The sequence below is a fragment of the Aythya fuligula genome, chromosome 6 (genome assembly GCF_009819795.1).
Source record: "Aythya fuligula isolate bAytFul2 chromosome 6, bAytFul2.pri, whole genome shotgun sequence".
Classification (NCBI taxonomy): Eukaryota; Metazoa; Chordata; class Aves; order Anseriformes; family Anatidae; genus Aythya; species Aythya fuligula.
Genome location: NC_045564.1, coordinates 39,448,240 through 39,474,027, shown reverse-complemented (window position 1 = coordinate 39,474,027; position 25,788 = coordinate 39,448,240). Strand labels below are relative to the sequence as shown.

Here is a 25,788-nt window from a genome sequence, read left to right as displayed (position 1 = left end):
ACATTAACATAATTTATTCTGGGTTTCAGAATTCCTCATGTAAGTTGTTTCAGAACAGATATGGTTTAGTACAGAGTGAGTCTAGCTATTACACTTTTTTTTTTTTTTCATCTACATTACAGCAAGTTACATTTCTGTTTCATGTTTCTCCTTGGGTGAAGCTCCCTGCACCTGCAACACACTGGGCTATTACATGAATTGAAATAGGCAGAAGGAAAGATAATTCTTAATCCACAAATATTTTATGCCAGTGGAGCTTCTCTGGTTTCAAGGCAACTACTCAACAAAAGAACTAGGGAAAATAAAAACTTTTAGCAAGCTAGAAATTTGCACTGCTCTGCTTAATCCTACTTTGAGGTAATTTTCAAGATTTGATGATAACATATTTTGCCCTAGGGAAAGAAAAAAAAAAAAAAAAAAAGAATATGATTTCATGGCAGCTGATGCAGTTTTGCTTATTTACTAAGTTCTATTTTTAACTGACTTGGCACTCCTGCAATTTGCAGAAGTTTTTCAAAGATATTAAATCTCATTTCTGGACCATACTCATTCTGGAATCATTCCAGCTTTTGCCCACATCAATATCCTTACAACTTCTTTGATTGAAGCTTTACAGAATGTTGTGTTTAAAACTGATATTCAGGCAGATAAAGTTTTGTTCTGGACTTAACTTTGACAAACCAAACTTTTTTGTTACTAATATATACTGAAAAATATTAATTTGATGCTTGAAAACTCACGATCTGTTTCCTTTGAGCACATCTCTTTTCAGGGTTGTGCAGGGTTTTTGTATTCTTCCCCTCAATGTTGTCTTTCTACATACGTAACCCCTCCCCAACCAAAAAGTTGCTGTTTGTTTATTTTATTAGTGAAAAAGGACTTGAGCCTGATGCTTTTAGTAGCCTTGAGAATCAAAGTGATCTCAAACGGAGTAAGGATGGTTTGCTGGTGAAATTTCCTTCAGAGCTAGATGTGAGTTTGCAATGAGCTAATTCCAAAAGCTATCTTGCTTCAGGAAATATTTTTCCATTATGTGGGAAGCAAACAAGATTAAAGTATAAACTTGAGAACTAACTATCACTGTAATCAGGTCTGAGTCCACATGCTTCTCAAACACTCATTGCACTTATTATAATGCCTGTTTCTTTTGTAGTTTGCATTCTTATCTCTAAATTAAGTTACAGAATCCTCAGACTGTACAAAATCTGCAAACACGACATGACTCAATGTTTTATGGCCTTCTCTGTATCCACCTACAAATAAATGTAAACAAACAAAAAACAATGAAGACATAACTGCAAAGCTTTCTTTCTCTTTTTCTCCAGAGACTCAATTTTCAACCAGAGAAGCCATAAACATTTTTACAAGTTTACTTGTCAAGCTACTGGCTACTAGCATCTCACTTATTCCCCAGAATCATAGCACATTTAAAATTTTGCTTGGAATGCATTTGTTTGTGGAGCTGTGAATGATCTGCTTGTTTATGAGTACTGCTAAACATCATCTTCCGTGCATGTGATTTTTCATCTCTTCTTCACTCTGATTAAATACAGAATCTTAAAAAACTTCTGGAAATGAGTGACTATCATACAAGCTAGTATTTGCTAAATGCAGAGTCAAGAATAGGAAACGTGATTAAAATGGCACCATCATCCTGTGTCTATGGATGTGTTGAGCTACATTCACCAAACAGGAATGCAGTTTTGTTTTCAAGAAATCTTATGATTGTCTTTAGAAGTGGATTGTGTGCTAAGGTGTGTTTAGGTATAGGTATAGATACATGCTTGTTTCTGCTGAGATTTTGAAGTAACGTATGCTAATGCAAGGTACAAGGACCTATGCAAATATGCAGTATAATTTACTGGCTCAACAAAGAATGTCTGAATCGAGACAACAGACTGTTACTAGAGATATTATAATTAAATACCGATTGATTCATAATACTTGTCTCGCGTACTGCTTGTCATACGTAAGCAGTAGTATAACTATACAAAAGCATGAGCTGCAGTGGCAGGGAGTAAGAATGAATGAGTTCTGTGACTACATGAAGCAATACTAACAGCTGCTTCAACAATGCAACCTACGCACCCTTTTAATGTTTCTCAAGATGACACCTGTGCCTGTGGGCTGGACGCTAGGAGTACTGGCATCAGTACTAGGTCAGTGCTAGGTTAAAGGTTGGACTAGATGATCTTAGAGGTCTTTTCCAACCTGAACGATTCTATGATTCTGAGCGGCTGATTTGCAATGCAGTGAGGCAGGGCTTCACCACAGGACTGAGTTCCTGGAGCTAAACAAGCTCCTGCTTGTCTGCTGAGCCACGTGCACTCTGACAGAGGGCACAGCCTTAGACCGTAACAAGTATTAGGTAATGTATCCTAATTTAAGCCTCTTCCTTTTCAAGGTAGGTCAAATTAACCTCACATTTGCTATGAGAATGGCACATTCATGGATATTCAGGACAGGTCAGCTGATATACAGTTGAATTCCAGTAATTTCGCTTCTGTCCTCTTCCAGCTGTCTTCAGGGTGTTGCTTAATGGTACCACAGACTGATCTGTACTACTTAGCATTGGCACAGTCCTTTCCTCCTGCCTAGCCAGAGGCCTGTTCAAGGGCACATGTACTTGTGAAACCGAATGATGTTCTGATGCAAGGCTAAGGTCAGGCCATAAGCTTTTTACTAGTCAGTGTGTTACCTTTCTATACTTAGGCTGCTTTCATGAGCAGTGGAGCTCATCTAATGGGCCATGACTACCAAAACATGGGTTCATTGTCTTTTCCACCCAATCAACCTCACCCATCCCCTTGCCCTCTCCTCCTTAGCTGCTGTCACTCCACTAATGGATATTCACAGGCCATGACCTTCCCTGACACTGATTCTCCCTCTCTGTGATTTTTGTGTGTGTGAATTTATATCACTTTTCTGATGAAAACAACAGGGCAGGCTGGATGGGGCTTTGGGCAGCCTGGTCTAGTGGGAGGCGTCCCTGCCCATGGCAGGGGGTTGAAACTGGGTGGGCTTTAGGGTCCCTTTCAACCCAAACCATTCTGTGATTGTATGACTTGATGAAGAGGTAACTGTGAACATACAGATTTTCAAATCCAACATGTTATTTTAAAATTAAGGGCATATTGGAATGTTAATGAGGATAAATACATTGATGAATGCCTCATGCAAAACCTACTTAGACAAATTGTTTTTTGCAAATATATGTTTTTCTTCTGCCAGTTTACTATTTCTTTCCCTTTCTAAGAATTAAGATGTGAGAAGTGAGTTTCTGGTTATTATTTGTATCAGTAAACACACATAAGCTGTAATGACCCATGGGATCTTTCTAAAATAGCTGCTGCTCTAATAAAGAACGACAAAAAAGAGGGTCTTAAACTCCATACCTTATGAGGTAGGCAGGCAGGAAACAGGACACTAGAGAATGAGAGCATATTTCCCATTATGATAGAAACTGGTCTCAGCAAAAGGTTATCATTTATTTAATGACTGAATCCTAATTTATGTGTATAGAAGAGCAGTGTAAAGATAGTTAAGAAGCAAGTATTTACAAATTTCTAAAAGCAAAATTCTCTTAGTCAAGTTATCCCAGGAAACAAATTGCTCCTGTATGGTAGCAATTCAGCAGATGGCACTCTTTCCTCTGAGGACCTTCTGTACCAACGTCCTGTACTGTAACGGGAGGCAGTGTTCTTTTGCAGATGATAGGCTGTTTGTTTCTCAGTTTGGATGTAAAATCAAGGTCCTCAGCACTTGTGATTATATATTCTAGGTTGTATGTGCAAGAATTAAAATACCGATACTCACGTACTCCTTATACACTCATTTGGGAAATATGGGTATCTTACTTTCTGCAGTTTCAGAGTTAAAACTATTTCCCTTTGTTTTAAATGGTCTCTCATGTTGTCCTATGTTGTCAAACAGATGCTGACTTCCACTTCTGAAATGGATTGTTAGCACTGAATGACAAGATCCATATATACAGTTTGCCTTGTGGCTTGTTATATTGCAGTTATAAAATATTTTGACTCTTCAGAATGAAAATAGCTAAGTATCTGTAAAATTACTACTGTAGTAGAGAAACTTACTTGCAAAGCCTGGGTAAAATGCATTTAGATTTTAATTGGATTTTCATGTATAAAAATTAGAAGAATGTAGCCAGAAACAAGTAGAGAGAGAGTTCTAAAAGTACAGGCTGTCAACTACATAAATATCCTGGAAAATTTTAAGACTGCTAGGGGGGGTTGTAAACAACATTGTATTGGTGTCATTTCTTAAGCTTTACTGAAAGTATACACTACCAGAAATGTAATCTCTGGGAGAGAAAGAAAGCATAGTATGCTAAGAAAGCAGAAATAAGGCTCTCAATAATTTATGTACCTTAAAGTACCAAATCCCATATATAGATAGAAAAAGGTTTCTATTTTTAATATACTCAATGTTCAATGAGTCTATTGTGTAATCACACTTTTTTTTTTTCTTTCTTTTTGTATTTCAGTATTCATCTCCCTCATCAGTACAACACTTTTTTTCTCCTTTGTCGCACCAGTTAACACAGTAATATCAACTGGTGAAATCAGAAACCTCGTGCTACATTAAAACTGATTTTGGTGAACTCTTCATTTCTTCTTCCTCTCGTGATGAAAACCATTCACATGAGTAGACCTTGCTCTGGAAAGCTACATATTGAAGCAATTTTATAACTGAATTCTTATTGATTAACTGTATCCCAATGATGTGTAAAGAGGGGCAAGACCAAACAGCAAGACAAACTCTACTACCCTAATGCTAATACTCTCACAATGCTTCTAAATACCTTTTGGGAAATTGCTGTGTTGCAAGATATGCTGCTGTGTTATGTAATTTCTGCCCTCTTTTTGAATGTAATGTGAAAAGGACAAGGTCACTTTTTTATATCAATGAAGTAGCTGAGTGTATATTCTGGGGGTAGGTTATCCTCTTTAATTTTTGAGTGTGTCCACTGCATTTTTTAATAATTTCACTCTTTGTCTGCCTGGAAAGTAAGGCTTGCATCCAGGTAGCTGCAGGCAAAAACACCAGCCTTGTTTGTTTGTATGTCATTATCAATGGTAAAGACACTTTTTACAACATAATAGAGACTTTTTATCCAGTTACAATCATAAAGGTTGATTTTATTTTCATTTTGCCTTCTGGGTCTCTCCATTAATTAAGTATTGGTTGGCTTTGAAATCAGTCATGGGTTTTTGAACTGTCTACTGCTTCATCTTCAAGATCATCAGTCTTCTTAGCTTGGGCTATAATAAGAGTTTTGCATATTGCTGAACAAGTAATATTGTCTGGAATTTAAATAATGTAGATTCAGTAAGAAAAATATTAGCATTTGAGGAAGAGTGCATGGAATTATGAATTACTGCTTGTCTGGGAAGTTAAAAATCTTAGATTCAAATCCAGCTACAGAGAGCAGAAGGGTCTGACAAAAAGAAAGCCTTTTTTTATATCCTTCTTTTTTGTTTGTTTGTTACAACTCCATCTACTTCTGTTTACTGAACAGACTTGTAATATCTTCATGCTAATATATTTATGTTCCTGTGATTAGACTGACATTAAATTTAGAATGTGTTTTGTGTGGAAGGTGCCATTTACTGTCTGCATTATTGTCACTTAATAAGATAAAGAACAAATACGGTAAGGAATACTATGTTCTCATCATTTAAGGCACATTCATGGAATTAGTTAAATCACTTAATATCTTGTATATGATATCAAAACAATAAATTATTTTGTTTGTCTTAATAAACAACTGGCATTTTCATATGAAGAGAGAATGCAGGAGAAAAGAGAACGTAGTATTTTACTTCCATGTTCACCAAGCTGCATGAGCTCCAAGTGAGAGGTGGAAATAAATATAGTACCACTTTAAAAGAGTCAGCCTGCATTTATCATTGTCAGCTCTAAAATAACTAGTTAAGCATAATGTTTACTTTGTGATAAATAGTTATCCAAGCAATTATCCAAAACAAATATATGCAATTAACTTTGGTTATGGTCCTGAATCCAAATACTTACTGAAGGAAAGAGGAAGGAAAAAGGGAGGGGAGGGGAAAGGAAGGGGAAGGGGAAGGGGAAGGGGAAAGGGAAGGGGAAGGGGAAGGGGAAGGGGAAGGGGAAGGGGAAGGGGAAGGGGAAGGGGAAGGGGAAGGGGAAGGGGAAGGGGAAGGGGAAGGGGAAGGGGAAGGGGAAGGGGAAGGGGAAGGGGAAGGGGAAGGGGAAGGGGAAGGGGAAGGGGAAGGGGAAGGGAGGAAACCTTGGCCAGAACAGAGGAACTTAGTTTGTGTATCACCCCCTCCCAGAAATTTTGTCAGAAACTATCTAGGCAACAGTTCAGGACTTTAAAAAGTCTAGAGCTATCTGAAGATTCACACAGGATTTTAAAAAATGCCTACAGTCCAGCTACAACTGATGTTCAAAGCCTTGGACTCACAAGTGCCTATTTAATTGGGATAACATTAAATGCTTTACAAGAATCTGAAGTGTGTTTTCTGTCTAAGACTAAAATAAAAGCTACACTGTGAGTCTCCAAAGATTTGTTTACTAATAAGCTTGGTGCTTTTTGTAGTGTCTTTTCACCAGATGGGTGGTTATTAGCCTGGCCTGAGACATTGTTGACAGTGATCCCTTAAGCTGTCATGGTGGTTTCCTGGGCTCACCTTCAGCTGTTGTTACAAATGAAGACATGGCAGTTTCAGCCGACACACAGCATTCGGAAAAAAGTCCTGCAGCATGACGTAAGTCCACTGCGTGTAGAAGGCTAATGCTTATGACGTTCACTGTCTGTCAGGATTGCTTCTGAATAATGGAAGAAAAGGTGACATACGTCAAGGGGAAAATTAACTACTAATACAGCAATTAATTTAATGAAAGCCTACTTATTCCACCCAACTTCTGTTGTGCATCTATTGCTGAAGTAATTAAAATTGTTCTCTGTGTTCTTTGCTTCCTCTGTATTGTGTATATTGATGTTTTATGTGTGACCGATTTGGAAGTCTGAAGTTGGGTAAATTTTTTTATCATTATACTCGATCAACTATTCATTTTACTTTTTTGTCCATTTCTGTCAAATATATGCTTCTTTCTAGCAGTACATTGTAATGGGAAAAAGGAGTAACCTGTTAAAGCCAACAAACCAAGGCTCACAAGAACTGAGTCAATGACAAAGACTGTGATTATTGTCAAAACAAAAAAATAAAAACTTTTTTTTTTTTTGTTTATCATGTGGATACAAAGCTAATAGGAGAAAGTATAGGAATAGTGAAAAATAAAAAAAGAAAAACAGTTGTATTATTTTGATGAAAATTCCTCCATTTTCTACTAAAAATATTTTACTAAAATATTAGATCAATCCTAGCATCTTGTCGCATCCTCTGCAATAAAAAGATACAGGGAGCAATATGTACAGATTCTTGTGGGAGTCTGCAGTTGACTACATGCATCCACGAAGGACATAGCAAAACAGCCAGCCCCATACTACTGCAAAATGTGCTCCTATCAGGAATCAACTGCATTCTTCTCACCATTCATTTCCTTAAAATTAAGTCTTTCTGAAGCAACTAACAAATGCGTGTATGACAGTTGTTTGCTTCATCTAGAAGACTCCCAAAAGAGACTTAAATTCTAGTCTTGTATAAAGACAAGGGTTGTGAGGCACTGGAACAGGCTGCCCAGGGAAGTGGTGGAGTCACCATCCCTGGAAGTCTTCAAAAGACGCTTAGATGTAAAGCTTAGGGATATGGTTTAGTGGAGGGCTGTTAGCGTTAGGTTGGAGGTTGGACTCGATGACCTTGAGGTCTCTTCCAACCTAGAAAATTCTGTGATTCTGTGAATGTACCTGCTTAGTTTTAAATACTGAACTCATCTTTTGGTTTGAGTGCACTGAGTCAAAGTACATCTTGGCAGGCTTCTGCTCCTGCTCAGAAGCCCAGCTTTAAACGTAGATCAGAGTCAATGTTATATTTGAAACAAATGTTGATAGAGGTTCCTTCTCAGAACCATAAATCATTGATTTTTTCCCCCCAGACATTTTAAACATCAAGATTTTCCTGCCTCTGTTCACAATGAGCATTATCTTTTGGGGACATCAGAAAGCCATAGCTCCCATAGCTCTTGCCAGGTGTGAAGGACAGCAATATTAATTAATACTCTCAGTGAGGAAAGGAATGCCTGGATGCATATGATGTATGTCCTTTTGCACAAACCAACCTGTCCAATCAATGATCATATGAATTTACATTAGCATATCAGGTGCTGCCTCCTTACCTGGAAAGGATGTCAAAGGGATCCTGGGATAAACTGGACTACCGTAGTAAAAGAGTCGAAGGATGGAAAACCATAGTAATAGTGCTCTGTTGCTATTTCTGTGCACTGAAAACTTGTGTGTTGTGGAAACATAATTTTTTGGGTGATCATTTTTGCTTTAAGGACACCAACAAACACAAATTAGAGTAGCTCCGTGACTAGTGGAACCGGCAAAGCATAGCTTCCTTTCAATCTCCCAGAAGGTCATGTTACAGCTTTTTCTGTAGTGAACAGCAGATAGGACAGGGAATCAATGTATGGGTCATTATCCAGTTTTTATACTAAAATCACTATTTTAAAATTCAGTTTCCTTTTAAGGAGTTGGATTTCTAAATGAGAACTAAGCTTACAGAAAACTGAATGCTTCGTTTATGGAAAAAAAATGCTCTTGAAATTAGAGACAAAAAATTAGGTTTCTCCCCACCTTTTTTCAAAATGAAGACTTGGAGAAAATGCTGTAAATTTCGTTTGCCACACTTAAAAAGCAATAGCAACAAAATCAACTTTGGATTGCAAAGGATGAGTAAAACCATTCTGTCAAGAGTACCAGCATTCTGAATGTGGCAATCTGTAAAGAAACTACCTCTCCAGTCATACTTCTCAGATTGCTGCCATAACGTGTAATTTTAGCGATGACAATACACATCGGATAACAAGGAGATATTGTAAACAAGTCTTCATGTGTTTGTGGTGTCCTCAGAAGCCAGATAGAGGTTGAGCTGGCAGTCGTCAGAATTTTGAGTTTAATATGTAAATAATTTTGCATTTCATCAATCAAAATTTTTCACAGATATCAAAGTGGAATCAGAAGGTTTAGGCTACCTACATTCATTTTTATTTTTGATACATATTTTGCTTACCACAGTGTTTCTCCTTTGTTCATTTTGTTGTTACTGTAGTGGTTGTAAATCAATTGCCCTGTTTAAAAGCTACTGAAGTCAAACTATAAAGCCAGAGTATGTTGGCAATTGTTTGTCTGCACAAGGTGAAGAGAATGTAACAAGCTGCTGTATCTTGTATTGTAGCAACGTGTACACCAGGAAGGCCCATGAGGAAGTTATTAATTCTGAGGCCAGAACTAGGCTAGAAGTGATGATTTTCACAGGTGAAAATGAATATTTTCATTTCATAGAGGAGACATTAATTTAAAGTAGATTAAAACATTATTATTTTTTTCATTACTTATAATATGGTGAGTAGGCCATGCATTAGAACTTGTTTACATGGCAGTTTATTCTGGAATATGTAGTCCGTATTTGGCTTACCAGTCATATATATTCTAATTGATTTTCTCATTTTTCATATGTGGCATGTTGGAATACATATCTGCTAACTTTGGCCAGATTGAATATGCAGATCAAGCACTTGTGTTTCGTGAAGATCTTTGCTCAAATAACAGCTCTAGATATGGTGAATGGAGTCAAGTCCAGTTGGAGGCCAGTCACTAGTGGCGTCCCCCAGGGCTCGGTGCTGGGGCCGGTCCTCTTTAATATCTTCATCGATGATCTGGACGAGGGCATCGAGTGCACCCTCAGTAAGTTCGCAGATGACACCAAGTTAGGTGCGTGTGTCGATCTGCTTAAGGGTAGGAAAGCTCTGCAGGAGGATCTGGATAGGCTGGACCGATGGGCTGAGGTCAACTGCATGAAGTTCAACAAGGCCAAGTGCCGGGTCCTGCACCTGGGGCGCAATAACCCCAAGCAGAGCTACAGACTGGGAGAGGAATGGTTGGAGAGCTGCCAGGCAGAGAAGGACCTGGGAGTGATGGTGGATAGTCGGCTGAATATGAGCCAGCAGTGTGCTCAGGTGGCCAAGAAGGCCAACGGCATCCTGGCTTGTATCAGGAACAGCGTGACCAGCAGGGCTAGGGAGGTGATCGTCCCCCTGTACTCAGCTCTGGTGAGGCCGCACCTCGAGTACTGTGTCCAGTTTTGGGCCCCTCGCTACAAGAAGGACATGGAGATGCTTGAGCGGGTCCAGAGAAGGGCGACGAAGCTGGTGAGGGGCCTGGAGAACAAGTCCTACGAGGAGCGGCTGAGGGAGCTGGGCTTGTTCAGCCTGGAGAAGAGGAGGCTCAGGGGCGACCTTATCGCTCTCTATGGGTACCTCAAGGGAGGCTGTAGCGAGGTGGGGGTTGGCCTGTTCTCCCACGTGCCTGGTGACAGGACGAGGTGGAATGGGCTTAAGTTGAGCCAGGGGAGTTTTAGGTTAGATGTTAGGAAGAACTTCTTCACTGAAAGGGTTGTGAGGCACTGGAACAGGCTGCCCAGGGAAGTGGTGGAGTCACCATCCCTGGAAGTCTTCAAAAGACGTTTAGATGTAGAGCTTAGGGAAATGGTTTAGTGGGGACTGTTAGCGTTAGGTCAGAGGTTGGACTCTATGATCTTGAGGTCTCTTCCAACCTAGAAATTCTGTGATTCTGTGATATACGTCAATCGCAGTTCTGAATACCTTGTATGTCCAGAAACCAGGTGCTCAAACTGCATACTTAGTTAAAGAAGAGTAATTACCGACCATCTCTGAAAATTCAGTTTTAAGAAAACATATTTCATGTCGGAGGTAGAGATAGAAGCCTATTCTCCTGTGTGGTGTTCATTTTCTTTAAATTAAAGACCAACAGTTCAGTATTTCATTAATTCTATGCTCTAACTTACGCAGCAAATGAGTCAGAAATTAAGTAGAAAACTGCTCCCCTCGTGTACAACCCTGATACCCCCTGCAAATGACTTGAGATTAATAAGCTTGGAAGCACAAGGAAGCCAAACTGATGTGACACATGCAGCTTCAGTTCTTAACTCAGGGAGTTTGACTTTGCAGTCTTATATTTTTTTCATATAGCTATAAAATGTGATGACAATGAAGAGTTATGGGACTTTCTCTGTAATAAATGCAACCTTGTGGTCCTTAGGCCTGCTTATGATGACTGACATTTAACAGCTGTCAACTCTATAGACCTTAACAGGAAGCTAAATCTGTTATCTTTGCCTATGTAGCTTACTGAAACATTTAAACTAATGGAATAGAAATCAAAGCTCTCTGTTCTCACTGCTCCCCTCCAAGAATCTGTTCTCCCCTCTTTTACAGCTGCCACCCAGGATCTGGGAATCCAGACAGTTGTCCTTGGCCAGCCAACCCTCTGTTGCACTGGAGTGTTATTACATACCCACCCACAAGTACATAGCCATCTTCTGCCATGAAGCTCTTGTGAACATGAGCAACCCCAGTAATGTACTCTGGTGTGGATTTAAAAGCATCCATGAAAGAGGAGTATTTGGAATTTTGACCTTCTTAGGTAAAAAAAAAAACAGCCAAACAAATAAAAAAACAAGAACTGATAGACACATGTTCTCTGTGCATATATTTTATGTATAAATACTTGAAGGACGGTATAGAAAGCGAAGGCAGCATAATGACACAGAATAAATCAGGCTGGAAGGAGCCTCATCACGGCCATTTGCAGTCCACTCTAATTAAGAGCATATGGGCAGATATGAAAGAAGTCATTTTCAGGGCAGGCTGTATCAAGCAAGACCCTCAAAACCAAAGCTGTTAATTGTGCAGTAGTTGTGTTTTGATTTCAAGCTAGCCCTTGTTTGAAATCTAACTAGTGCCTGGACTTGAGAGCAGAAAGTATCATTTTTCAACTTCCTTAGCTTATAAGGAAGGCCAAGGAACCTCCTCCTCAATTTCTTCCAATTCCATATACTTCTGTACACATAGAAGAGAGCCAATAAATCCATAGATAATGATGACTGCAAGAGGAAAGATCAAGTCTCAGACAACCGGAATAGCTAACTTAATAGCTGATAGCAAATACTTGCCGGTGTGCTTATAGAACTCAGAATTTCATGGAAGGAGATAATACTGATCAATACCATTAATATTATGCAGCAAAAGTATGGAAAAATAAAAGCGAGATTACTTCTGTCAAGATTCTAAATTTAATGATATCAGTGTAATCACAGGAACGTAAATATATTAGCATGAGTATATTACAAGTCTGTTCAGTAAACAGAAGTAGACAGAGTTGTAAACAAACACACAAAAAGGATATAGGCTTTCTTTTTGTCAGATCCTTCTGCTGCTGGATTTGAATCTAGGATTTTGAACTTCCCAAACAAGCAGTAATTCATAAATCCATCCAAGACGAACTGGTGAAAATTAGGATGACTCAGAGAACTGACTTAATATATTTGATACTAGGGAAAACAAAAGATTTATTTTCATCTGAACTGCTCAGTACGCTAAATGAAAAATATTAGTAGAAAACAAAGCGCAGCCCAAGGTCCTAGAGCAGAAGCATATCCTTTTGTAACATGTAAGATGGAAAAATCATGGCCGGTAAGAATGAGTTCAGAAATTCGGTGTTTCTTTGGTTAACATTTCCTTAATAAGTGTCCCATGAAGGAAGAGAAAGACTCTTGAGGATGCGCTTATTTATACATTTCAAATGTAACTACAGGAATTATTTGCCAGCTGTTTCCTTGGCACCATCTAGGCCTACTGATAGATTATATCACTGTAATGATACTGTTAAGGTTAGATATTGAGGTTGCCTGAGACTTAACCTCGATCTTTTCTCTTGCAGTCATCAGTATCCACAGATTTCTTGGCTGATTTCTTCTTTGTGCACTGAAGTATGTGGAATCAAGCGATTTGAGGTGAGGTTAGTCAGCAATGGGAAAATTACCTGTTGTTGGCAGTTTATCCTTAGTCTTAAACAATGTGCAACACCGGACAAACTTGTTGAACTGCCTCTACTACCAACACCAATTATTGACAACAGATATGTCTAGTAGAGATCATGTCTTTTTTGTAATTATTTTCGGAATACTACACTGAATTTCCACATTGGTACCTCATGGGAGGAATTGTTCCTCTCTTTCTGTATGTATTGAGATAAAAAGATCCAAAATGGCCTCCCCCCGCCTCTGTAAAATTTAAGACTGGCACTAATGACTACTCTGTAATTATCTTTACATTGATCCTGTTAATGCTCAGGGTTCTCAGTTTCATAGTTCGGATGGCATCTACACCCACCTTGAGTCTAATCTTTTATGTTGCCCCCAAAATATTCAAACAATACGTCTCTAGCATCTTGTTCATGTACTACTAACAGGAGATAGGGAAATTTCTGCCATTACCCTCGGCGCTTTCACTGTAGCATCCTTTTAGCGCTACACCCAGCAAGGAAGGTAAATAAATATGCCTAGTCTAGCTTCTCATAGTCCTATTTTAAATCACATAATCTTTTAAAAGGGCAAGCGCGTAACGTTGCTCTGAAGAATGCAATAACCGATCTCCCTTTTCCCTCTAGGCAGCGCGCTGATGGCTGCTCCTTTCCTCAGCAGCCGGCCTCGCTCTCGCCGCGCACGCGCACGCCGCTTCTGTTCCAGGCGTTTGCCCGTGTTGCAATAACGTTTACCTCGCTGTTGCCCCGTGCTTCTGACGGAGGTAACTGACTCATTCCAAAGCTGCGCCCTGCCTGACAGCCACACGCCCTTTAAACGAGGAGCCTACGTTGGATTTCTCCGCATCGCAAAGAATTCTTGCCGATAAGCGAGCAGATGAGGAAACGCGAGCGTGCAACGAGCCCCTCGGGCACGAGGTCGTCTGCAGCCGCTCTTGCACCAGCCCGGCCCCCTCAGGGGGCCTGGCTGCCCGAGGTTAAACCAAGCTTGGCCAATCGTCGCGGGTGTTACTGGACGGCCAATCACCAGAGAGCTCTGGGCGGCCCGCCCCCGCCCCGCCCCGCCGGCCGTTTGCGCCGCGGCGCGTGGGAGCGCGTGGCGAGGGCGGGTGTCGGCGAGGCTCGTGCTCGGTGTCTTCCGAGCGTGCGGCCGGGCTGCTTGGCCTCGGGGAGCCTCGGGGAAGGGCAGCGGCGGGCGGCTGGGCGACAGCCCGCAAGGCCCTCGGCGGCGAGAAAGGTGCTGAGGCGCTTCCCGGCGCGGGACGGCGGGAGCCCCGGTAGGCCTCGCCCTGTGCGCCCACGCGGGCGGTCAGGAGCCAGGGACGAGGCTGGAGGCGGGCTGGAGGCCGCCGAAGGGCTGAAAGTCGCAAGGAGCACTGAGCTCCGTGGCTGTTCCCCCGTTTGGTGTAACTTTGATAACTGTTGTTAGCTTGGTAAAGCGCTGAAGCGTAGCAGAAAGGGAGACCGGACGTGGTGCGCCTAGGTTATGCGGGTCTTGTGGGGACTGTGGAGGTTGATTTTTACCTTTGGCGTTTTGTGAACGCGTGCAACCTTCTGTCTGTCATGCGGTTGTATTACTTCATATTTAAGTAGGATTTGATGTTGAAATCCAAGACAAAGCGCTGAAAACTTATTTTAGGGGTTACTGTTGGTGATGCAATGAAAAAAGAGGAGGTGTAACTTCTAAGGGTCATCGTTTTGCTTATCTTTAGATTTGTTTTTCTTGTCAAGAGTAGCATTTACGGTTTAGAGAAAAACTGAAAGATATTAATTGGTTGACATTGTCATGCTAAGGACATTCTTTGGAGATCAGACCCCTGTCTTCTGTATTTCCTTTTTCTTAATGATACAGTTGGAAAAGCCGTTATCCCAATGGCTTAATAGATGAGTCAGAGCCCTTTGACGTATTGGGTAGTCTTTCTTAAACTATTTCACCAGCTATTGTAGCTGCCACATCTAATCAAATCATTGAAGTTACCTGCAGCAGTGTAGTACCACATTACATTAAGTAGCTTTCTGAGAAGAAGTAGTAAACAGTGGCTTTTGTACTAAAAGGTACCAGGAGTTAATTTGATCAAAGTACTTGTATATCCTAGACGAATGGTGTCTTAGACTGTTTTTTTCTTCCTTTCTGTCTTAATAAGCATATTTAAAAATACACTTAAATAAAGTACTTCAGTTTATTATCTAGGTTAGCTTTCTAGAAGTTACACTTTGTGTTATGTGTTTTCTATTTTATGGATACCTCTCTCGGTTCTTAAAAGGTAAGTGTGTGTACAGTGTCTTTAGCAATGCTATTTGCAAATGCAATTAGGATACCCTGATTGAAGATTTTGAAGCCTAATAATCTGAACTGCATAAGTAGGCATAGTTTGTGTGTCAAAACTAAAGGTTCTGTAGAAAAACAGATCTTGATTAAAGCAAATTTGGTCAACTTGAATCTGTTTAAAAAAAAAAAAATACAGATACATCTCCAATGCTGCATTGGAGCGTGTTGAAAAGAAACGCCGTGTTCTGTTTTAATAAACTAAAAATTAGCTGGACAATATGGATAAATTAAGTGTAACTTTTAAGGTAGCCAACTGCAAACTGTTATTGTATGGATGAAACTATTCAAATCTTAAAACTTAAGCTAACGTATCTTTAATAGTTCCAGTGCTGCTTCAATTATTTTGTCAGTAAATACGTATTCAGAATAGTTTGTTTCAGTGTATGTTAGGTGTCTGTAGTATGTAATGTGCTGTGCTTTGAAATTAAGTTAATGAACAGTTAACAAAGTGAGCTGAACTTTTTGCAAGAGTTCTTAATCGTTGTGACCTGGCCAGATTCCAAGTTGTCTAATTACATAAGGTTATTTCCTGTTTAGCCTTAGTTACATGAGAGATGCCATCACTTCCTGTCCTAAGCTATTGTGTAGTTCTGGTGTCTGCTCTCTAACAGCTGTTGTACTCCGCCCTGAAAGTGCCACTCTTCAGTGGTCGGTGTAATTAACGACAGATGCACTGAATTTTGAGGTGGGCGTTTTTGAACTCACGTGGTTAAAGAAGCAACAGGAGGAAAGGAAAACACTGCTTTGGTCAGAGAAAATTCTGCTTTGATTTTGATTCAGAACAAAGAGAGCATTGGGTAAAGAAAATTACCTAAGCTGTTTTGTAAGAAATGTAATAGAGGTACATAGGGAAGGGGAAATGCTATGGGTCTCTAAATAGAGAAGGGGAGAGGAAAAAACGGATTTTTTGGAAGATGATAAAAGACCTGGATTTGTAAGCTAGTATTTCCCTGTCTTATTCATTATAAAATGAGAATACCAGTACAAAGGGGACAAGTTGTTTTTTTTTTTTTTTTTTTTTTTTAAATCATCTTCAATAACACCAAAAACTTATTTTAGAAGGTTAATAGTATAATTATTTAGGTTAAATTGACATTGTTACTGCGTAAATAGAACTATGAAAATATTATTTTTACTTATGCTCCAGCCTTGTAGATGAGAAAAGATGTGAAAGACATTGGAGCAGTTAGGCTTGGGTATGAGACACTGCTAAAACAGAGTTGGCAGAATGAATCATTGATTTCTCTATCTTGTTAGAAGAGCAGGAATAGTCTTTAATAGTTGAATAATGAAGTAAAATGCAAACAACTTGTAGCTGCTATTGTCTCCTCTGGTGGGAGGAGTGCACTTATTAATAAGTGTATTTGGTAAGTTGTGTGTAGTATGGGCTGATGCAGAAGCTCCATAGGAAGGGTTTTTAGGCATTGATTGTGTGTGTTAAGTTGCAGAGCCTCTGGAATTTCTTCTGTCGTCTCATCTTCAGATCATCTGACTTCAAATCTATATTCTCTGCAGATATTTACAGTTGCTTTTCTGTGGATTCATTTGCCTCAGCACCTTTGCAAAGCTTTAGAAAATCTGCCTATAAACTGATTTTCTGCAATTAAAACAGGATTTTCTAATGGGTTCTACTTAGAGTAGCAATCACATCAGTCCAGTTGAAAAGCTATTACATTTGTTTTATGTAGTATGTAAACATAATTGTGCTTTTAAAGATTTGGGGGGCTCTTTGTCTTCCTGACCTCATCATTACAGTGAGGAGAGTTAGATCCTCATTTGAGCATGCTGAGATGATGTCTTAAAACCAGGTGTGTAAGAGCATAAGGCCAGGAGTGTTTAGGTGTGTTAACCTATATACGTAGCCCTCGGAGAGTGATAGCGTAGTATCTGTGGTGCCAAAAGTACCTGTGATGAGAGTAAACCCCTTAAACGTAGAGTAAATTAAGCACAAAGGGTGTGCTTTTAACTGGTTTACACTGTTAAAGCTTTTGAATGTGAAGTTTTTAAACACAACTTGACCTTCAGAATTGAGTGATTTACTAAGATTTTTTAAGAAGATTGACTTTTTTTGAGTAACAGCACACTTTGAGTGTTAAATGCTTCTACCCTTCATCAGAGGAATGGCTAGTCATACCAACCTTGCAAAAACTTTTCTTTGATGGTAACTTTCTATTGATCCTAACTGTATGTCGAGTTTGTCTTAACATATTTTATAATAATAATATATTTATAACATTTTATAACATCTTATAATAAAATATGTGCTTGGTGAACCCTTCCCCAGGACACCTGTTAACAAAAGCATATAGTATAGTGTCTAACCTTCAGAGACTATTGGATAGCTTTTTAAAACACTCTTCCAAGACTGTTACTTTCTTCAGATGAATGATAAGGACTGACTGGAACAGGGTATCTTAGAGGTGTCTGATACGTGTGAACGTTTTTGTGAGTCTTACCTTTACTTTGCTGACCTTAGTGCACAGCCGTGCAAGTAGATGAACTGTCACAGATGGAGGGTTGTAAACCTGTGCTGCCAGCATGTGAGTAGGGGTGGGGAAGAGAGGAACCTCTTAAACCGGCTTTGCCTTTCTGGAGATCGCAACAGTGAACTTCATCTACATAGTCCTGTAGGAATTTTGGGCTTGTCCTCCCAGACGAGTATGTATGTGATGATCTTTTAGCACATAAACGATCGTAGTGGTATCAGTGTAATTATTCAAATGTATAAGGTTATATGCCTATAAATACAAAGCCTGTTTTTTTTTTGTTTTCTCCCATTTCACCAATGAAATTTATGAATGCATTAATTTATGAATGCAAGTAGCTAAAGAAATAGTAATGATAAGATCAATAAGCATAAGAAAAGACAACTGAAACTACAAAACCATATGCTGATATATATATATATTTATGGCACTTGCACTGGAAGCCTAAAAGGAATTTCAAGTCTATGTTTGCAATTAATTTGTCATACAAAGAAATAAAAAGAAGCAAGAATACTTTTTTAAATACAGTATATTTCCTGCAGTTTGAATTTCCTCTTTTTGAATTGAGAATTACAGCTTTTAATATTGCCAGGGAGAGAACAGACAGATTTGGAGTCCAGGAACACTTCTGATTTAATAGTTACTCAGTTTAAATACATTGGTAGCATCCACTAACAACAAATTCTATTGAATAATTATTAAAAAAAAAAAAAAAAAAAAAAAATTCTTATTCTAAAATAAGAATTATAAAATGAGTTTCACAGTACTAAAACAGTTTTTTTCCATTGTAACCAACGAAAAAAACATCTTTAACCATTTTGTGGTGTAAGCTGCAAAATACTGTGTAGTGACCTAAAGCTGTTTTTTTTGAGGGCAAAATTAATATTCAGTGCAATGAGAAAGACAGTGCTCATATTTTTTATTTTGACATTAGATACATCATAGTGGTTTTAATTTGGATTGCTGACTTCGCTTTGTGAAGAGTAGTATGTCTTGAGCTCTGTGGATCTGTATTCAAGTAGATTAAATTCTGTCCTGCTGAGCATTACAGAAAACCAAGATTACAGAACACTCTCTGAACATACGTCTGCTTTTCAAAAGATACTATGGTTTGGCTTACTAATATAAAACATGTTTAGAATAGTTATTTTGAGTAGCAGTAATAAGAGTAGATACTAGAATTTATTTGAAACATTACAGGCAGAGATATTGTGTGTGTGTGTATATATATATAGAGATATATAAACCAGTAAATTTGATAGTGAGATATCTAAACCCATTGTTCGTTTCCCCTTATTATAAAATCCTGTTATCTCTTAAGTGACAATATTACCGTCTTGGAAAATGTATGAGTTCTTGATTCATAACATTCTGAGCAAAACAGCTATTTATTGTATTCATTCTTACCCCACGTTTTTTTTTCCGAGGAACATTATTAGCAAATTTTGAGGTTAGAGAGGTACTGACCCAATCAAACACATACAGAGCTTGGACTCTGAGTTAATTAAATATGGGTTAATAACATATTATAAGGAAATCATTGTCCTTATTACAGTTATTAGGTACTTAGTCAAATTATAGCTTCAAAGGAATGCAGAGCATGGAGAACTCAGGACTAAATTATGCATTTGAACCTTAGGCCAGCTTTTACTGTTGAGACAGTTTGCTGCTAAGAGAAATTGTGTGTCATCGAAATTAAATGCCTTTCTGAGGATGGAAGGTTCCAGTTTTTAATGAAATTACGGAGTGTGGTGTAGCGAAATGATTAAAATCTGTATTCCGGGAATGTGGCAGAGAAAAAAAATCAATAAATGTTAGCAAACCTTTGCTGCCTGACATGAATCCTGGGAATGAAATAAACTAGTACAAAAATAACAATTAAAAACGTATCAGCACATTAATTTATTTAGCGTGAGTCTCATGAGACATCATCTTCGCTAATTTTTAGCATACATTGTACTGTGTAATGGGAAGCTTTCTTTTCTCCTATCTGTATTAGGCAGCGTTTTTGCCCTTCCCCCAGTGTCCCTGCATCGCAATCATTGTGCTTGCACTTATTATGTTACAAATGACCGAGGTAAGGCTGACATTCTCATTGCATGCAAAAAGAGCTGCTCTGCCAAGCTTTTTTTTCCCCCTAATGAAGCAGCTTTGTGAAATCTCCCCATGTGTTAATACTAATGAAGATCCTCCAGCACAATTAAAATCACAGCCAGAGGCTGAAGAGGAAACAGAAAACAATGGCATCTTTCTGCATGTACATACTTCTTTGTGCTGAGATCAGCTTTATTTAGAAATAATGTTGATTTCAAAAATGCTCATATGCAGCATTTAACCAGGCAAACGAGCCGAACATATTTTTGAGTTCTTCACATGCAATTTTAAGTATCTCGTACGGAGAAAATGTACTCATTGCGTTGTGGTATAACTTTAAGTCTATGCTGTTATGGTTTATGGAGAGCAATGCCTTGGCTCTTGAAGCGTACTTTAACCCCGGCTGAGTTTGAGACTGTGCCAAAGAAAGAAAAAAAAGGGGATACCACGTGTGTGGATGGAGGACTCGTTGGAGGGAGGCACGGGCTTCTCTCCTCGTTCACAAATAACCCTGGCTAGGTAGTTTATTAACAAAAAAAAAGGCGTTAAAAAGCAAACTTGTGTCAATAGCTAGTGAATTTTAAGTTCAACATGACGTGAACTTAATCTCCTGCCCGTCTTAAGACATAAATTTCACTTATATAGTTCCCATGAAGTATGAACGGTGAGCGGTGCTTCCACACGCAATTCCCGATTTGCTCGGCTTCTTGGAAACGTCTCCCCTTTGGGGAGACGGGTCGCCTTTTTTCCAGTCGATGGCCACTGTTTGTAGCAGAGCATCCTTTGGTTTTCTTCAAGCCCGGACTTCATCTGCAGTGCAAGATGCCGCGTTGGTACTCGGGGAGGGGGGTGGGGGGACGACTGCCGCGTTCGCGCCCCGAGCAGGCAGTCCGTCGCCAAAATCGGACCGGGGGCGGGCTGGCGGGCGCCCTTTTGTCGCGCTTCGGCGAGCGGCGGCCGCGTGCAACTTTTCCTCAGCGCCGGGAGCGGAGCGGCGCGGGGACTGCGCCTGGCGGCCGGCCGGCCCACAGCTCGCTGCCCGGCAGCCCCGGCCCGGCGCCGTGACGCGCCCCGCGCCCCCCGCTGCCGGCCGCGGCCGCGCGCGACTTTGGCGGGCGGTGGGGGAGCCGCGGCGTGACGTCACTCCCGGCCGGCGGGCCCCAGCCAACCTCGCCGAGCCGCCGGCCTCGCCCGGCGCCGCGCGCGCGCCCCCGCCCGCTCCGCGGGGCCGCGCGCGGCTCCCGGCAGCGCTGGGCAGGGGACGCCTTCCGGCACGCGCAGCCCGGCGCCGGGCAGCGGGCAGAGCTCTCCCGGCCGCGGAGGTGAGGCGGCGGTGAGGGGGGGGTGTGTGCGTGTCGGGGGGTCCTCGGGAGGAGCCGGGCCGCGGCGCGCTGCGGGGCCGAGCCGCGGGGGCTCCGCGCGGGGAGCCTCGGCTGGCGCCCGCCCACCTCGCCGCCGGGCCCCGCGGAGCGGGTCGCGCCTTTGTTGAGCGGGGCCGGGGCCGCGGCCGTGCGCCCCGCGGGGCCTTGCCCGGGCCGCGCCGCTGGGACCGGGCCCCGGGGGAGGCGGCCGTCGCCGGGCGTCCCGGGACGGGGCGGGGGCGCCGGGGTCCCGCGCGGCTTCCAACTTGGCAGCCGGTGTCCGGCCGGGCCGCGCCGGTCACCTCCCTGCCGGGCGGCTGCCGGCGGCCCTTTGTGTGGCGCGGCGCGGCGCCCGCCGCCGCCTCCCCCCACCCCCGGCGCTGCCCCGCGTCCCCCGGCCCCGCCGGCCGCGGCTGTCAGGCCCGACCCCGGCGGTGCGCGGAGCGGCGCGGGGTGGGCGGCGGGGAGCCGGCGGCGGGCGCGATCAGCGCCCCGGCACGGGCGGCGCCGGGCCCCCGCCTCCCCCGCGCTCCCGGCGCGGCCGAGGCTCGAGGGCGGCGGGGCGCGGGGTCGGCCGGCGGCGGCAGCGGGACCGGGAGCGAGAGCGGGATCGGCCGGGAGCGGGAGCGGGCCCCGCCGCCGCCTTCCTTTGTGCGCTTCGGTCCCTGACGGAGGGAGACGGGCAGCTGCGTCCCTGGACCGAGTTGTTGAAATTTATCCCTTTGTGTATATTACAATATCCTCCATTTTTCCTGCCCTCTAAACAACGAGCCTCTCGCCATCTTGGGCAGTTTGTTATTCCCGAGTCTGTCCTGGCCGTCTCTTTTAGGGGGAACATGTGGAAACCCTGAAAGTCTTTCAGGATGAGACTTGAAGTTTAGGAAATGTTACAGGGACAGACAGTGACGTCATGTAAAGTTTAAGGAGAATTTTTCCAAGAGCATGCAGTTTCCCCTGGAATTCATCCCGATCTCAACCACACTTTAAAGAGAAGGGTTCCTAGCTGAGCTTGCACGTCCAGGGAACAGTAAGAGTGCGTTCCTTCGCTACCTTTGTAACAGGTAGAAAAAAAAAATATGATTTTGATTATTCCCTCTCCCCTCCCCTTTTTTTTTTTTTGTCCAAGGCTTTCAGTATTGAATTTCTAATTCTTGCTGAATTGTTTTCTTGTTTAAAAAAAAATAATCCAAACTTATGTGAAATAAAAAAAATAATAATAATCAGGAGACCTATTTATCGAAGGTGAAAAACTTGGTCCAGAACCTTCCCTGAGGAATAAAGAGTTTGTAGCTGGGATGAGGAACATGGAAATACACCGTTTTTCCATTTTGATGTGACACATTTTGGAGGCTTATTTGGAAGCAACAGATATTTTAAGCTTTACTGATAAAAGGTTCCTCTTGGAAAATATCTCTCTGTATACGTATTACACGTAGTTCGGGTTTATGTTGCAGATGCTATATAACACGGACAGTAAAGTGTAGCTATTATGCTGAATTCAATACAAAAAAAAAAAACAACCCTCTTTCACTGCTGGCTATCAGGACTGTGTCAACTGTTACGAAAAGGGAAACAACAAAAGGTAGTGTTATAATTTACTTCTCAGTTACACTTTTTTTTTAACATCTCATAAGTTTCCATGGTCACATGGTAATTCTGGGTAAAACACTGCATAATTGATAAGGAAAACCTGTTGTAGGTAAAGTTCCATTTTTTCATTCTTTTTCCTGTACTCGGCTTACTTGCTGCATATTTACAGTAACACTAATGAGAACATGAAACTGCCTGTATTTAATTTGCATTTCCTTTGTCTTCAAGGGTGGGAAAAGCATTGACAACAGTTAACCTAGAAAGAAAGAGGAATAGCTGTTAGTACATAAAGACTTTTTCTAACCAAGTTGGTATTGAATAATGTATTTACGGTATCCTAAAAGTCATGTTGGAAGAAATGTCAAATATTTACCACAATGTGTGCCTTTTTTTTTTTTTTTAATGCATTAGAAAGAATGGCAGAATTGTCATGTTTGCCAGCAACATGAACCATGAACCTTAGGTAGATGAAAACGTTGAAATAGTTAAAGGCACGTAGAACAGATGGCTCTAAATTATACATGCAGCAAAGGTCTTAGAAGATGTGGCAGATTACAAATGGTGAGCAACAGAGGATAAGCAGTTTCAGAAAATGATAGTTACGATATTTGATGTCTTGTACCTGTATAATAAACCGTGCGTACTTTTGTCCCAGTGCTGCAAAAGCAATAATCTACATAAGAAAATGGTAGCTGAGGTAATTTTTGTAAAGTGTATATAGAGGAAACACTAAGAATTGTTAAGGGATCTCTGATGATAAAGAAGTATTGTTCTCTTCAAGCAGTTTTGTTTTTTGTAATTGTAGCAATTCCTTGTAAACAGTGGAGCATTAATACTGTGTTGTGTTGAAGTTCTTCATAAATAGAACCCTTTGAATAGTAAAAAACAAAAACACCTTCTTTAGAGAATCTGTCAATGCATCCCTTTCAGTAGTGACTCAAAAGTTATTTCTGAACGGCACAAAGTTTTGTGACTAATGTATAGCAGTAGTAGACTAGAATTGCACTGCTGGTATTTATCATCCTACTTTTTTTTAAGTTATTATAAATGAAGCTAAATACCGATGTATTGGTTTCCTTTCAGTTTAGTGTTTTCAGAAAAATTACTTGTAAGTCATTTTTGTAGACCGTTGTAGGTTGTCAATTACATTGTAAATTTATTTGAACAGTGTTAGGGGAAAGACAATACATGCTTTGTGATTCTGGGGAGAGATGTTTATGAAAATCAGCTAAGATGCTTTGAATTTTCAAAGGATAAATTATCACTATTTTTTATATTATGCAGGGAATAAGCGATGATTTGTCATTTCAGTGGTTAGTCATTATTTTCGGTAATTATTTAATCTTTATGCTGACCTTACGGTGAGAAGAAATTGCTACAAGACACATTTTTGTCTTGTGACACGCTGAAAATGCCAATAAGAAAGTAATGGAAGTCCTTCTAGGGCCTGTTGCCCTTTCTCTCGTTTTCTTTGTTTGCATATTTATTATAGAACTGCAGTGTAAAGGAACAGATGTTTTGGAAAACATCCTGATGTGTTGCTTTTTCTTACGGGAGTGTATAACTGTTCCTTCTGATGCATCGACTTGACAGCTGGTTGATTTCATGGAGCTGCTAAGAAGCCATTAGTGGTGTCATTGAATTGAAACAGAACAGTCACTCCCAGCTTGAACTGCATTTGTTAGTGTCTTTGCAACTTCAGTGTTCTTACACAAGATGTGGAATAGCGCAGTTGCAAAGAAGGGGAGGGAGGTTCATGCTCTGTCTCGTCTCCCCGAATTAGTGGTAGGGAGGTGTCAGTAGTATTTGACTACTTTTAGTTTTATAAGATGCTTACCATGGCATATGCAGTATTTTGAGGGCTAAGATCTGGTGTATTGTGAGGCATAGTTAACACAACCAAAAATGCAATGTCTTCTACACTCACACACTGATACATTAAGGGCATCCCACAGTTCAAGTTACTTCATGGTGATATTTTTGTCCCTAATACAGGTTTCTTTAAAGACCTTTTACTTCTTGGTGCTAAATAGGAGGGGAAAAAATAAAATAAACCTCTTAGAATGTAGTTGTTTTTCTCAGAGAAAAATGTAATAGAGACTTTGAATAAAGATGTAACATAGTACTGAGAATCTTTTTTTTTTTCTTTAAAAAAAAAAGCGAGCAAGTATTCTAATAGAAGATATCAGAAGAGTGGTACTTTGTGTTTATGTCATTTAGCTAATTTGGCCCAGTGAAGATTTCCTAGTCAGTTTTCTCTGAAGTATGGTACAACTTTTGAGTTGTTTTACTGCTGTACATTCAGTAAATGATGTCATGCCATGTTTTAAGCTAGTTTGTGTTCATAATTACGTCAGTATTTCTTCTGATGGCAGGCATCAAGGACGGCAGTGGTTTCTGTGATTATTTACTCTAGATCATCTTAAACATTGACAAAGTGGAATAAATGTATCAGTCAAATATTTTAAAGAAATCAGATATTTCTGATGAGGGTAGCCTGATGCAGAATCCAAGATATAGGTAGAGTTGATCTTTTCCATTTCACAAAAAAAAAAAAAAAAAGACATCCTATGCTGTAAGAGAGATGTATGGTTTTTATTTTATTTTTTTTATGCTGCTACATTTCAGAGTAAAAGTCATTTTACTGCGTTTTTACTGTGCAAGGGTTGAATGAAAAAGTGCATCTTTATTGGGGGTTGGGGGAGTTGAAGTCATTTCCTGCTTACTCTTTGGGACGAGGAACAGAATCAAGGGTACTGTATTAGAAAAATTAGAGAAAGTAAATCCTCCCCACCTAATTTTACCTGCTTTAAAGAAAAAATCGGCCAGAGGTGAGTCACCACTTCTCATTTTAGTTTCTTAGTACTTTTGTGAAGGTGAGAAGGTGTTGGTTTC

At 40.7% G+C, this 25,788-nt stretch overlaps 1 protein-coding gene across 10 annotated transcripts in view; it reads left to right on the top strand.

Annotated features, from left to right (window-relative positions):
* Window positions 1-21,203: 21,203 nt before the first annotated feature.
* BAZ2B (bromodomain adjacent to zinc finger domain 2B) overlaps window positions 21,204-25,788 on the top strand; it is a 126,487-nt gene continuing 121,902 nt past the window's right edge. For all 10 annotated transcript variants that reach the window (XM_032190390.1, XM_032190393.1, XM_032190397.1 and 7 more), the window contains exon 1: window positions 21,204-21,264. The gene's annotated coding sequence lies outside the window, so the exon portion shown is untranslated. The remainder of the gene's footprint in view (window positions 21,265-25,788) is intronic.